General features: G+C 43.9%; 1 pseudogene; it reads right to left on the bottom strand.

Moving 5' to 3' along the window:
- The window catches only part of LOC126438173 (protein HIRA-like), a 450,749-nt pseudogene that overhangs the window by 224,098 nt on the left and 211,674 nt on the right, over positions 1 to 14,977 (bottom strand).

Raw genomic sequence — 14,977 nt, 5'->3', positions numbered from 1 at the left:
CTTTAACACTGGTAGCATGCCGCGACAGCGTGGACGTGAACCGTATGTGCAGTTGACGGACTTTGAGCGAGGGCGTATAGTGGGCATGCAGGAGGCCGGGTGGACGTACCGCCGACTTGCTCAACACGTGGGGCGTGAGGTCTCCACAGTACATCGATGTTGTCGCCAGTGGTCAGCGGAAGGTGCACGTGCCCATCGACCAGGGACCTGACTGCAGCGACGCACAGATGCACGCCAAGACCGTAGCATCCTACGCAGTGCCGTAGGGGACCGCATCGCCACTTCCCAGCAAATTAGGGACACTGTTGCTCCTGGGGTATCGGTGAGGACCATTCGCAACCGTCTCCATGAAGCTGGGCTACGGTCCCGCACACCGTTAGGCCGTCTTCCGCTCACGCCCCAACATCGTGCAGCCCGCCTCCAGTGGTGCCGCGACAGGCGTGAATGGAGGGACGAATGGAGACGTGTTGTCTTCAGCGATGAGAGTCGCTTCTGCCTTGGTGCCAATGATGGTCGTATGCGTGTTTGGCGCCGTGCAGGTGAGCGCCACAATCAGGACTGCATACGACCGAGGCACACAGGACCAACACCCGGCATCATGGTGTGGGGAGCGATCTCCTACACTGGCCGTACACCACTGGTGATCGTCGAGGGGACACTAATAGTGCACGGTACATCCAAACCGTCATCGAACCCATCGTTCTACCATTCCTAGACCGGCAAGGGAACTTGCTGTTCCAACAGGACAATGCACGTCCGAATGTATCCCGTGCCACCCAACGTGCTCTAGAAGGTGTAAGTCAACTACCCTGGACAGCAAGATCTCCGGATCTGTCCCCCATTGAGCATGTTTGGGACTGGATGAAGCGTCGTCTCACGCGGTCTGCACGTCCAGCACGAACGTCGGTCCAACTGAGGCGCCAGGTGGAAATGGCATGGCAAGCCGTTGCACAGGACTACATCCAGCATCTCTACGATCGTCTCCATGGGAGAATAGCAGCCTGCATTGCTGCGAAAGGTGGATATACACTGTACTAGTGCCGACATTGTGCATGCTCTTTTGCCTGTGTGTATGTGCCTGTGGTTCTGTCAGTGTGATCATGTGATGTATCTAACCCCAGGAATGTGTCAATAAAGTTTCCCCTCCTGGGACAATGAATTCACGGTGTTCTTATTTCAATTTCCAGGAGTGTATATGTGTGGCATACCACGAGAAGAAGACGTCCAATAGACAGAGGAGGCTCACCAGCCTCTGCACACAAACTAACAACAGGGCTCGTGTGGTAACTCCCTGTTGACAACCTAATACCCTCGTGGTGAATGGCATCCAGCACTTTAAGGTATGAAGGCCTTGCTGACCCATAAATCTGGCATCCGTATTCAAGCTGGGGTTGCACGAAGGCCTTATGAAGTTGGAGCAGACATGCTCTGTCGGCTCCCCAAGACCTATGATTAACACATTTAAGGATGTTTAAGGCCTTGAGAAATCTCAGTTTCATTTCTTTAAGGTGTGGCAACCATGTTAACTTCTCATCAAAGATATGACACAGACACTTCACCTTTTCCTTAAAAGTGAGATCAGTACCCTGAGTTTTTAAACGGGCAAATTAAACAGAGAGCAGGAACGATTAAAAGCAACACAAACTGTTTTCTCTAATGAGAATTTAAAACCTGTGGTGCGAGACCATTCCTCCAACCATCTGATCGTCAGTTGCAACAGCATGCCCAGAACTTAAGGTGATGGGACTGCTGGTTCTTACCAATCCCCAGCTCAGGAACCCCGGGGTCGCCAAGCCCGTACCCAGCAAATGAATGCCGAGCCCCTGGGGACATGTGGAAAAAGGGCTAAAACAATGACATACAGAAGTGGAAGTCGAAAACTAAAACTTAAATGGACTTTGCCACATTGGTTTGGCGGGTAAAAAGTAAAAGACGGTCAACAGCCTGCCGGTCATATGCTAAAACAGCTGATAACTCATGAGGGAAAACCCAAGTGGGAACATAAACGGTTAAAAATTGGGCATTCCATAAGGAAGAGGCAGGCAGTTACGACTTGGGCACAATGTGTACAAAGTAGTGGGGTAGCGCCACTTATCAAATGACGATGGCTAAAAAGGCAGTGCCCTATACGCAGCCTAGTTAAAATGACCTACTCCCAGCAGAAGGGCCTAGAGAAGGTTGTCCAAGCTGCTGGGAGAGGCTTAATAAGCCCATGAAGGGAGGACCATTGACGATGCCAAAGGGACACTACCTCCTGACAGATAGAAACACAGAGATCATTGTAGGGACTGAAGTACGAGGACTGCAGCCTTGGAAGCAGTATCAGCAGGCTCGTTTCCTGGCAGACCAACATGACCAGGAACCCACAGAAATATCACACTGCTCCACCAAGAGTGAGCTGGTGACAGTTTTCCTGGACCAACTGCACTAAGGGATGGGTGGTGTACAGTGCACTTAGACTTTGAATGGCATTAAGTGAGGCTGAGCAGAGGACACAATTGAAAAGGCTGTGTTGTCGGATGTACTCCGTGGTCTGACAAATGGAGAAGAGCTTGGCTGTGAATACTGAGCAGTGTGCCAGAAGCCAATGTCGAAAGACACAGGTGCCAATGACGAAGGCACTTGCAACCCTAAGGTCAGTCCAAGAGCCATCAGTGTATACAAAGGTACTGTTGCGAAGTTCCATGCGAAGGTCGTGAAACTGAAGGTGATAGACCAAGGCTGGAGTAGTGTCCTTAGGAAGCAAATGAAAGCCAAGGTTAACATGGGCTGCTTCACAAAGCCAATGTGGTGAAGGGTTCACACCCACTGGGAAAGTTGCAGGTAGTGTGAAGCTAAGCCGCTGTAGCAAAAGCTGAACGGACTCCAGGAGGTGTCACAGAAGAGGGACACGCCCCATACTGGCCATCACAGGAATCATTGAAGGAGGTGGCATAGGATGGGTGGCTACGCATGGCAGACAAACAGCATGCATACCTGCTGAGGAGGAAGTCACCGTGGTAGGACAGTGGTAGTTCAGCAGCTTCTGTTAAACTCTCAACCAGGCTAGTGTAAAAGGCACCCGGGGCCAAACGGATGCCACAATGGTGGATAGTGTTGAGACAGCATTAAGAGGGATGAAAGGGCAGATGCGTTAACAAAGCACCCAAAGTCGTGTTTCGAATGGACAAGGGACCGGTACAAACAGAGGATGGTGTTCGATCAGCACCTCAGGAAGTACCATTCAGGACATGTAGGACTTTGAGGAATTGAGAACAGTGGGCTGCCAGATAAGACACATGGGAGGACAAAGAGAGTTTCCTATCAAGCATGAGCCCGAGGAATTTTGTAGTTTCAATGAAGAAAAGGGCAAAAGGTCAAAGATATAAAGATGGTGGGAAAATCCAATTACGTCGACAGAAATTCATACAGACGGTTTTGTCAGTGGAAAAACAAAAGCAATTGTCAATGCTCCACGACTAAAGACGATCAACACATCGCTGAAGATGCCGCTCCGTCAGACAGGTCCATGGAGAACTGCAAGTGAGACAGGTCCATGGAGAACTGCAACAGATGGAAAAATCATCATCAAAAAGGGAGCTGGAGATGCCTGGTGGCAGAAAAGCCATTATAGGATTAATGGTGACAGCAAAGAGGACAACACCCCGGATGAGACTCTGAGGCACACTGTTTTCTTGGATAAAGGTGTCCGACATGGCAGAATCTACACGCACCTTGAAAACTCAGTCTTTTAAAAATGCCTGAAGGAAACAGGGCAGGCAGCCATGGGAGCCCCACGTGCAGAGACTATGGAGGATATCAGTTCTCCTGCAGGTGTCGTAGGCCTTCTTCAAATCGAAAAACATAGTGACAGTCTGGGATTTCTGCAGAAAACCATTCATGACATGGGTGGCTAAAGTAACAAAATCCGCAGTGTACACTCGTCAGTAAATTGCGAGACTCGAGCCACCGTACCTGAAGGGCATTAATCATGTGTTCCATCACCTAGCAAATGCAGCTGGTAAGAGAGATGGGGCGGTAGCTAGAAGGAACGTTTTTGTCCTTACCGGGTTTAGGTATAGGTATGATGGTGGCTTCAAGCAAGTGTCTGGGAAATGTGTCCTCTGCCTAGATGCAGTTGTATGTGTCAAGCAGAAATTGCTTGACAGCAAGAGAAAGGTGCTGCAACATTTGAATGTGGATGGCGTCTGGCCCTGGGGCTGAGGATTGGAATGAACTGAGAGCATGATCTAGCTCCCTCATAGTAAAGGCGGCATGGTAGCACTCACAATTTGGAGAAGAGAAAGGTTATCGCCAGAGCCTCCTCCGCTTGTTTCCAATGGATGAAGGCAGGGTGATAGTGAGAAGAGCTCAAAAGTTCTGCAAAATGGTGGCCCAAGGTGTTGGAGATAGCAATTGGATCCACGCTGATGTCGTGTGCTACTTTCAGGTCAGAAATTGGGGAATGGATCTTGATCTCGGTGAGCCATTGGAGGTTGTTCCACATGAGAGAGGAAGAGGTGGAACTGTTAAAAGAAATAGTGAATGAAATCCAGCAAGCTCTTTTGCTATGACATTTTGCACGTATCTGGTTATCATGAATGCAGTTTGCCATTAGGATGGTGGTTAAAAATGCGGAGAGCATGTCTCCGTGTTCGAATTGCATCACGGCATGCCTCAGTCCACCAAGGGACTGGGACACAATTTGGTAAAGAGGAAGTGTGAGGATTGGAATGTTCTGCAGCGGTATGGATAACGTTTGTGAGAAATTCCACCTGGTCATCACAACTGGGGAAATCTTGCTCTTCAAAGGTCACCAGGGAGGACTAAAGCTGCCAGTCACCCTTAGTAAGCTGCCATTTGGGTGTGCATGCGGATAGAGTACAAGTCAGAAAATGGATAGCACATAGGAAATTGTTGCTCGAGTAAGTGTCAGAAAGAATGGAACACTCAAGACGATAGGCAAGCTGGCAGTGGAGAAGGATAGGTCCAAATGGGAGTGCAAGGAGTCGGAAAGGAAAGAGTATGCTCCAGTGTTAAGGCAGAAGAGGTTAAGTTGGTTAAGAATATCAGCCAAGAGAGCACCTCTCTGACAGGTCCTGGGAGAACCCCAAAGGGGATAATATGCATTAAAGTCACTGAGTAATAAAAATGGGGGTGGCAGCTGCCCAATAAGCTGAAAGAAGTGTGCCCTGGTGACATCGAATGACAAAGGGACATAAATGGTACAGATGGAAAAAAATCAGGTAGGGAAAGGAAAGCTGAACTGCAACAGCTTGAAGCTGGATAGTCAGGAAGGTGGGTTGACTATGAATGTCATCCTGTATGAGCAGCATGATGCCCACATGAGATGAAATGGTGACCTCTGGGAGAAGGTCAAAACGAATTGGTAAGAAATGTGAAAGCTCAATGCGGGTGTGAGGGTGCAATTTTGTTTCCTGAATGCAGAGTACAAGGGGACGCTGTGATGCTAAAAGCAACTGTAAATCCTCTTTGTGGCACCAAAGGCCGCGAACGTTCCATTGGAAGTGTGTAATGATGAGAAAGAGACGAAGGGGTGTCACCTCGGTGGCTGCCCAGTGACAGTTGGTGAAGACAGACTATGACAGGGCACAGAAGCAGGAGTATCCTGCCCCATGGGGTCAACAGAAGCATCAGCTTGATTGTGTTGTTGGTCTGTGGAGTCCAACACTGAAAAACAGTTGGTGTGAGCACTGGCGATACGGAGGCTAGCCGGGTTAACGTATCAAGTGGCAACACCATTGTAGAGGATCTTTGAGTTGGTGAAGGAGAAGACCTTTTGCCTTTAGTGGACTTACTTGAGCCTTTCCAGTTAGAGGAAGACTCTGGTGTTGTTCCACTGGAGGAACGGAGGAAGTCTTCATGGAAGTACTCCTTCTGTCCTTTCTGGCCTACTGGTTAAGTAGCTGGTGGCTTCGCCCCTTGAGGCAAGAGTTTGATGACATGTTGCACAGCTGGATGGGGGGGATGGTGATACTACATTGACACTGGGTGATTTCACTACCTCAGAGCTGAATTTGAGGTCGCATGCCTGCGTGGCCATGCCCTTCATGGAGCGAGGGATAACAAGAGCAGAACTATAGGTGCCAGACAGGAGAACACAGGATTTGTGACTAGTCATTAACTTGCAAGTGACTGGGTAAGGCACTTTTCCCTTTACCCAGATCTCTTGGACAGCCTGCTCATCAAGATACAAGGGAAAATCCCAAGAGGAGTCGGCATGTCTGCCATTGCAGTTGATACCGCGGGGATGAGGAGGCGGACAATCGCTCTTGTACGCATCCCTACCACAGATTACACATTTGGCTGGGTGTCGACAAGATGATCTCATGTGGTTGAAATGATGACACTGGTAGCAGCGCATAGGTTTTGGAATGTATGGCCGAACTGTGATAATTTCATAGTCTGCTTTGATCTTGGATGGAAGCACAATTCTATCAAAGGTGAGAAAAAAGGGTGAGGGTGAGCAGTAAGGAGAGATCAACCTTTTTCATTACATGATGGATGGCAGTGACACCCTGATCAGATAGGTAAGATTGGATTTTGGCCTCAGTTAGACAGTCGAGCAGCCTCGTGTAAATTACACCATGGGAAGAATTCGAAGTTCTATGGGCACTGACATAAGCAGGGCAGCCATGGAGAAGCGAGGCAGCAAGCATTTGTGCTTGAGAATCAGACATAGTTTCCAAAATCCAAGTGCCATTCTGTGAACGAAATCAGGATTTCACAGGGCCAGCAATTGCATCAGCACCTTTCTGAATAATAAACAGATTTACCATGGCAAAGGACAAACCGTCTTCAGTACGTGAGACAATGAGGAACAGTCGTGCTGGGTAAGGGTCTTTGAATCATTAGCCTCATTACATTTACGTATCATAGATGTTGATTGGGAAGCTGACTGATTAATTGTGAGAAAATCCCCCATGATTGCTAGCATCTCTGATGGCATGCTCCTTCCAACTGGGGGCCCCCTTCACTAGGGGGCGCACCCACCTTAGGTGACTGTTCACACCTCAGGTTGCACCTCCTGAACACCTGACAGAGGGACCAATCAGCAATTTGGGAAGATTGCCTGAGCTGCAATCACCCCTCCCTGGCCCTGGCATGTACCAGGGGGTATGTGCGAACCCTGCCTGTCAACCCAGAACTGGGAATTACGTGTTACGCAGTCACCTGTTACAAGTCAGATGCATGGGCCGACCTTCAGGAGCACACAGGGAGGAAGAAGAGAAAGAGGAGCCTCAAACGCCAAAGCGGAGGAACAAGAGGAGAAGGGAAACAAAGAAAGGAAAGGGAGCAAAAAAACAAAAGGTGAGACTGTTCTTAGGTCAGCGACAGACAATGCAGAACATTCTCAATAACACCAGAGACATGTTCCCCAAGGGAGGGGAAAAAGAATAGCAACAGGAAAGACATGCAGCACAGAAGGTAAAAATGCTGTAAAGGCTGGGGCCCTGTGGTAGCCAAGCACAAACCCGCCAAAGAGTGGTGAGCCCCCTGGGGGTCTGTTGCTAAATTTAGAAGTGATGGGGATTAGTGAAATGAAATGTAAAGGGGCCAGAGAATTCTGGTCAAATCATTGTAGGGTACAATATAAACAGTATCAATGAATGGTATAATGGGTATTGGCATGATTATGAACAGAAAGGTAGGTAATAAGAGTTACTATGAGCAGCACAGTGACCAAGAACTGAAGCTAAGGCAACATTGTGTAGAGAGATGAAAGTTTGAATGTTTTTCCATGACCGGTTTCAAAGCATAAAACTCCATATTAGGTGCCAACAAATAATTATGGGAACAAAAATGTGTGGTAGCTACAGGGTGGTGACTATTGAACTATATGAAAAAATGTAAATTAATTTGTACAAACACTTTATTCAACATGTAAAAGTCACTACAGATATTCAGATTTAGATTACGACATGTTTGATATGCCTGCCATAATGTGGTGCAGACGAATAGCAAAATCCTGCATGATCCATTGAAGTGCCTGAGCATCAATGATGTCAATGACTCCTGAATGGCTGTTTTCAGCTCAGCAAAGGTCTTGAGGTTGTTGTTGTACACATTGCCTTTAATATAGCCCCACAAAAAGAAGTTGCCAGTGTTCAGATCCAGGGAATATGGCGACCAATCAAGGCCCATGCCAGTGGCCTCTGAGTACCCCAGAGCCAGAATGCAGTCATCCTCAATGTGCTCCTCCACGACATCGAGCACTCTCCTGCTTCGATGAGGTCATGCTCCATCTTGCACGAACCACATCTTGTCAAAATGGGAATGAAATCATCTACCGAAACCTTCACGTACCATTCGGTAGCCACCATGCCATCAAGAAATATCACACATATTATACCATAACTGGACACTGTGCACTACAAAGTCACCCACTGAGGGTGAAGAGACTCCTTGGTCATGAAATACAGATTCTCAGTCCCCCAATTGAACCAATTTTACATACTGATGAACCCATCCAAGTGAGCTAAACCAAGCCATGTGCATACATCATGCCCTGCAGCCGACCATCCATTTTGAACATCCTAAGGCAGACCTTTCAGAAGTTATGACAATTTTATTTCATACAATTCCTGTATGTTCCCATAATTACTTGGTGGCACCTAAAGATAAAGTTCTAGGCTTTGAAACGAATCATGGAATAAATTAAGGAATCACATGCAATTGAAGTGGATTTTTATTCTATAAACACGTTCCTCAGCTGCTGATGTTCACTTGAATAAATCTTCTGTCATAGGTTTCAACTGTTTATAGCAAACATTCATTACCAAAATCACAAAAGAAAGACCAGGAGACAAAGAGAGATATCAAGTAGACTACATTATGTTTAGAGAAAGATTTAGAAATAAATCCTGATCTACACAGGATATCCAGGTGTGAAACAGACTCAGACTATAATCTGGTAATGATAAACAACAGATTGAAGCTGAAGAGAATGAAAAAGGAGTATATGAATAAAAGCAATACTGAAAATTTAGGATACAACGCTATTAAGGGGAAATTCTCTGAAGCACTGAGAAACATCAAAAGTAAAAAATGTATAGTAGTTTTGTGGAAGTGGAGAGAACAAGGAAAAAACAATTTAGATAGATACAGTGAAGACACAGTGAAAATCGCAGCGTGTGGACCCTAGAATTTTTCACTGGGGGCAATGGGACTGCAACAAGGTACTGGAAGATCTCAAAAGAGAGGGATGACTACATGAAGCAGGTGCCTGGAACACTACGGTACCGGGTTGCTTGGAATCAGAGACAATGGAAACAGGCAACCATCCAGCAATGGAAAAAAATCTGTGATACATGTTACTTACCATGAGACTTCCAGACAAGTACTGCCATCACATTACCATAGAAGGCACATATGGATAAATGTGGTAACTGTGTCAGATGACAGGTCGGATAAGTCACACTTGTAAACTGCCGAGCAAAATAATGTTCATAAGAGTGGAAACTAGAACTGAAGATATACTGGAAAAAGAACAGTTTGGCTTCAGAAAGACAAAATGTATTAGATAAGCAGTTGTGGTGTTGTGCTTAGTAATGGAAGGCAGATGAGTAAAAATAAGGATAGCTTCCTAGCATTTGTGGACCTAGAGGAAGTATTCAAAAATATAAAATGGCATAAGTAGTTCACAATCTTTGGAAGACTGGGGGCTAAAGTAAAGAGATGGGAGAATTAACTGTAAATGTGCAAAAGCCAAGTGGGAGAAATAAACATGGAATGTCAAGACAGGGAAGTATTAGGGAGCGTGTAAGGCAAGGTAGCAGCTTCTCACAACTGTTCTGCAATTAGTACATCAAAGCAACAATGAAATAGTGACAGACAATTTCAGAAGAGGAATAAAGTCGAAAGAGAACAGATAATGTTATGGTTCGCACACCACCTTACCATAAGCAAGGAAGACTTAGAAGATCTATTGTAAGGAACAGACAGTACAGGAAGCACAGAATATGGCTTTAGGATAAACAAAGCAAATATGAAGTCAATGCATAGTGGAAGAAGTGATAGAATTCTCCAGTCTAGGAAGTAAGAGTACAGAGACAGGTTGCAGTAAGAAAGATATCAGAAAGAAACTGACAAAGGTGAAGAAGGCTTTCTGCAATAGGAGAGCTCTACAGCACATATTCCATTGGAAACAAAGAAGTTCCTGAATGTGTGTGTCTGGAGCACAACATGAAATACGTATCATCAGAAATCTGGGGAAGAAGAAATTGGAAGCATTTGAAAAATGGTTCTCTCAAGATGTGTTAAAAATTAAATGGCAAGATCAAAATGTAAAATGAAGTATTAAAAAGAATAAGTGAGAAACAAATTGTATGAAACAACATTACAAAAATGGACATGTTAGCACAACTGCTACAGAATGCAGAAACAGTTAACTTGGTGCTGGAATGAACAGTAAAGGGGAAAAATAGCAAGAGCAAACATAGACTAGACTGCTGAAAACAGTTTACAGAGGATGTTGATTGTAGCAGTCATATAAATATATAAAGATCCAGGGAAGATAGGGAAAGATAGAAGACACCAATGAACCATTAGAAAGAATTATGGAAAAAAGGGCATAAACCTAATTTAAATTCTATTAGTCTTATTACTTTTCTTTCTACATTAGTAAAGTTTACAATATAGTGTTACAATTTGAAGTACCACAGTCATATTCTGTTCTTTGTTTTCTTTTAATGCATTTAGTGAAAATAAACACATCAGGACCTGTCTATGTGATGGTGCATCACTTATGTGAAAGGTAAAGGTACCCAATAGAAGTGCTGATATACCCTCCTTGTGAAATATCTGTAGGTGTTCCTTGTAACATATTTAGGTACAGAGAATGGCAGCACACATCCTTATTCTTCAGTTTCCAAACAGTTTATAAAGCTACTCAAAGAAATAGCCAACCTCCAATAATGAAAACATTTGTGAACTAAACTTTTATCGACAATACTACCAACAAAACAAAATTCATACAAGAAAACCAACAAATTATGAGACAGCATCACTGATGAGTATTTATCTTCACAGACAATATATATAGTACTGCAGTGAAAATGACACACTAATAATTCCTTCCTCACAGCTGAGAGGAGACAGGTCGGGCAAGGCTCTCAGACCATAGAATGAGAGAGAGCCAATTGTAGTGAGGCTTCAGACAGAGCTTTGTGTAACCTCAACCTCATCAGAGTGTACATGTGGAAAAAGAGAGAGAAAAAAATAATAATTTTCGAATTTTACAGTTAAAAACACACTTTTTCCTGGATGAATGTACATTTTTTCTGTGTTAAATGACAAAATACTTTCCCATGGAACTCTAAAATTCCCACAGAGCTGTAAAACTTATTTATCAACTCTTTGGATGGTAAAGGTTTTGTGCGAACTTCCGGACATTTTAGCAAAAACCTACATATTTTGGAGAGGTGTTCAGGATGTGAAGAGTGCATATTTTAGTATTATGAAAGTATAAACAAGAATTCCACAAAATACAGCACTTCAAAAGCACTGAAATTGAGATTTCACTGCCTGGTACACTTTTGTCAGCCAATCGTAGCTCGTGTCACATGATCGCCAGCCAATGACAGCAGATATTTGGACCATAAGACACACAATGTCGTCAGCAAATAGCAACATCACTGTTAACTAGTGCAAATACACAAATAGGAAATGTTAATGATTTAAATTGATATATATGCAGTACAGTTACCTGAAAAGCTAAACTCCCAAAAATTTTTTGCAGTTTTTTTTATGAGGGTGTGGTTATGCATGATCCTAAAAGCACAGTTTAAATTACAGCTGATGAATTTTCCTGACAAGCAAAATTATAAAGTTCACTGATGTGGACCAAATATTTCATGGGTTACCTGGCTGAATACATGTTCCGTCGATCACTTCTATTTTTCCACAGAAAAGCCAATTAAATGTGAAATTGCTCAATACCTCATCTCATACTTCTTTTTGGAAGGATGATAACTTTATTTGCCATTGTCACTGATAATTTGTAATCTATGAAAGAACTAAAATAAATATGAAAAACTCACCTTGAAGATTTGTCTTTTTAACACGTGTTACCCTTTAAGAAACATCAAAGACAAATGTCCCAGATAAATTATAAATAATGGCATAAATCGCTTGTCTTCTGGGTCCAAAACTTTTCCAAGTGACTGGTCCCCATAGTGTTAAGTTTTGAATGTGAGTCAAACATTCTGTGATTTAAGAAATTCATTGCACATCCTCAAACATAACACAATTCATCTTGCTTAAAAGGAAATTTACTTTAAAAACTAAAGCTTCTCACACCATCATTTGTAATATTTTTCCACAAACTTTTAGAACTGCAAACAGTTGTGATGTCATGCTCATTGAAAGCAGTTTGTTGTTACAATGTACTGCTTGGGATTCGTGCTAAAGCTTTTGACACATTTCACTGTCAGCAGAGAAATGTGCATGCACTGTGTTTTGTTGTTGTAAATGGCACATTTTCTATGCAACTAAAGTTTTATTTTGGTGTTATTCTCTCATTTATAGATTCATTGCTGCATTAAGTTCTTACCAGTTAAAATTACAAAAACTTAACTGAGAAATAAAACAATAAAAAATTTCCAGATTTCTAAAAATTCAAGGTTCTTCCTGGATGAAAAAATTCCTGGGTTTTTCCCAGATTTTCCAGTTGTCCCGAAGTGTATAAACCCTGCTCATTATAGATGGTGCCTTTTTACACTGCCTTTTCAATTAAACCTTCTCCCAACCTTCCCTCTCCTCTCCCAAGGAGAAACTATTAATGCCAAGAGCCAGGTAGTGAGTCACTCTTTTATATGTGTGTAACAGCGGTAATACACATTTCACCTACAGAATGTAAGTAATGGTCAGCAATTCATACTCATAATTTATTACATACTACACTCATGTTCATGTTCATAAATTCAGGATGATGCTGATACATGCTGAAACAACGCTCTGGTGGGTGGTTTGTGGGTTCAAGTCACCTCGGGGTATGACCATGCGGTGTATTTGACCTTCGGTCATTGCATGGTGGCGCTGGCAGCAGTCACATATACAGAGGTGTGTTCGTGCATTTAAGAGTATGGTGCACCAAGTAAGTGTGCAGACGTTTTCAGGCATGCTAATGGTGACTGTGTCTTGAAAATGGCTCAAAGAACACATATTGATGATGTTATGAGGGGTAGAGTACTAGGGCGACTGTACTCTGGTCAAACACAGGAGGTTGTAGCACAGGCCCTCTGTGTCCCACAAAGTGTGATCTCAAGATTATGGCAATGATTCCAGAAGACAGGAAACGTGCCCAAGCACTACAGTACGGGATGTCCACAGTGTACAACACCACAAGAAGACTGATATCTCACCATCAGTGCTCACAGATAGCCACAGAGTACTGCAGGTAGCCTTGCTCAGGACCTTACTGCAGCCACTGGAACAGTTGTCTCCAGATGCACAGTCTATAGATGACTGAACAGACATGGTTTATTCACCTGGAGACCTGCAAGGTGCATTCACTGACCCCTGGTCACAGGCTGGTGTCAAGAACACAGTACATGGCCATTGGAACAGTGGGCCCAGGTTATGTTCACGGACGAGTCCAGGTATAGTCTGAACAGTGATTCTCACCGGGTTTTCATCTGGCGTGAAGCAGGAACCACATACCAAGCCCTTAATGTCCTTGAAAGGGGCCTGTATGGAGGTCGTGGTTTGATGGTGTGGGGTGGGATTATGTTTGGTGCACGTAACCCCTGTATGTCTTTCACAGAGGAACTGTAACAGGTCAGGGGTTTTGGGACATCATTTTGCACCAGTATGTCCATCTTTTCAGGGGTGCAGTGGGTCCCACCTTCCTCCTGATTGGTGATAACACACAGCCCCACCGAGCTGCCATCATGAAGGAGTACCTTGAAACAGAAGATATCGGGCGAATGGAGTGGTCTGCCTGTTCTCCAGACCTAAACACCATTGTGCACGTCTGGGATGCTCTCAGTTGACGTATCGCTGCATGTCTTCAAACCCCTACAACACTTCAGGAGCTCTGACAGGCACGGGTACAAGAATGGGAGGCGATACCCCAGCAGCCGCTCGACCACCTGATCCAGAGTATGCCAACCCATTGTGTGGCCTGTGTAAGTGTGTGTGGTTATCATATCCAATATTGATGTTGGGGTACATGCACAGGAAACAGTGGCGTTTTGTGGCACATGTGTTTCGGGACGGTTTTCTAAACTTATCACCAATACTGTGGACTTACCAATCTGTGTCATGTTTGTTCCCTATGTGACTATGCTATTAGTGCCAGTTTTGTGTAGTGCCACATTGTGTGGCACCACACTATGCAATTATCCTTAATTTATGAGCACGAGTGTAGAATAAGAAACAAATTATTCCTACTGTAGGAAAACGTAGTAAACTTACAACGCATGTGACAGCCTTTTGGTGTCCAACAAAATCCTTATCTTTCCGCCATCCCTCACGTTCAACAATTTGAGCAGTGGGACCTCCACCATTCATGGCGTGTGCTGATACTAAGTATTGACCATCTGGTGACCAGCTGAGCCTCAAGACATGTGTTGTACCTCCACACTAAAAATTTAAGAAAAAATACAAATAAATAAAACAAAATTGAACTGACATGTTGTAAGCACTTTGTAACACTACAATTTACAGTATTATTAGACTAAATATAATGTATTAAAATATTTTTTCAGTGATGAGAAAGCAAGAAATAAGATACTAAATATGTACCTCACTGAGAACACCAGTTTATACAGTGGCAAGCAACACAACTTAGCACACAATGAAGTTCTAAGTTTAATACTAAGTTCACTGAAATTTCAGATAATCACTAGGTTCACACCTGTTATCACACTTCCAAGAAACAGAAGCAATAGCAGCTTTTTCAGCTAACCTTTTGTTGTATGTTAGAATTTTGGGTGAATACTAGAAATGGCTATAAGAAGTATGTTATTGTGAG

Source organism: Schistocerca serialis, unplaced genomic scaffold (assembly GCF_023864345.2).
Source record: "Schistocerca serialis cubense isolate TAMUIC-IGC-003099 unplaced genomic scaffold, iqSchSeri2.2 HiC_scaffold_1261, whole genome shotgun sequence".
Taxonomy (NCBI): Eukaryota; Metazoa; Arthropoda; class Insecta; order Orthoptera; family Acrididae; genus Schistocerca; species Schistocerca serialis.
This window is presented reverse-complemented; position numbering and strand designations above follow the sequence as displayed.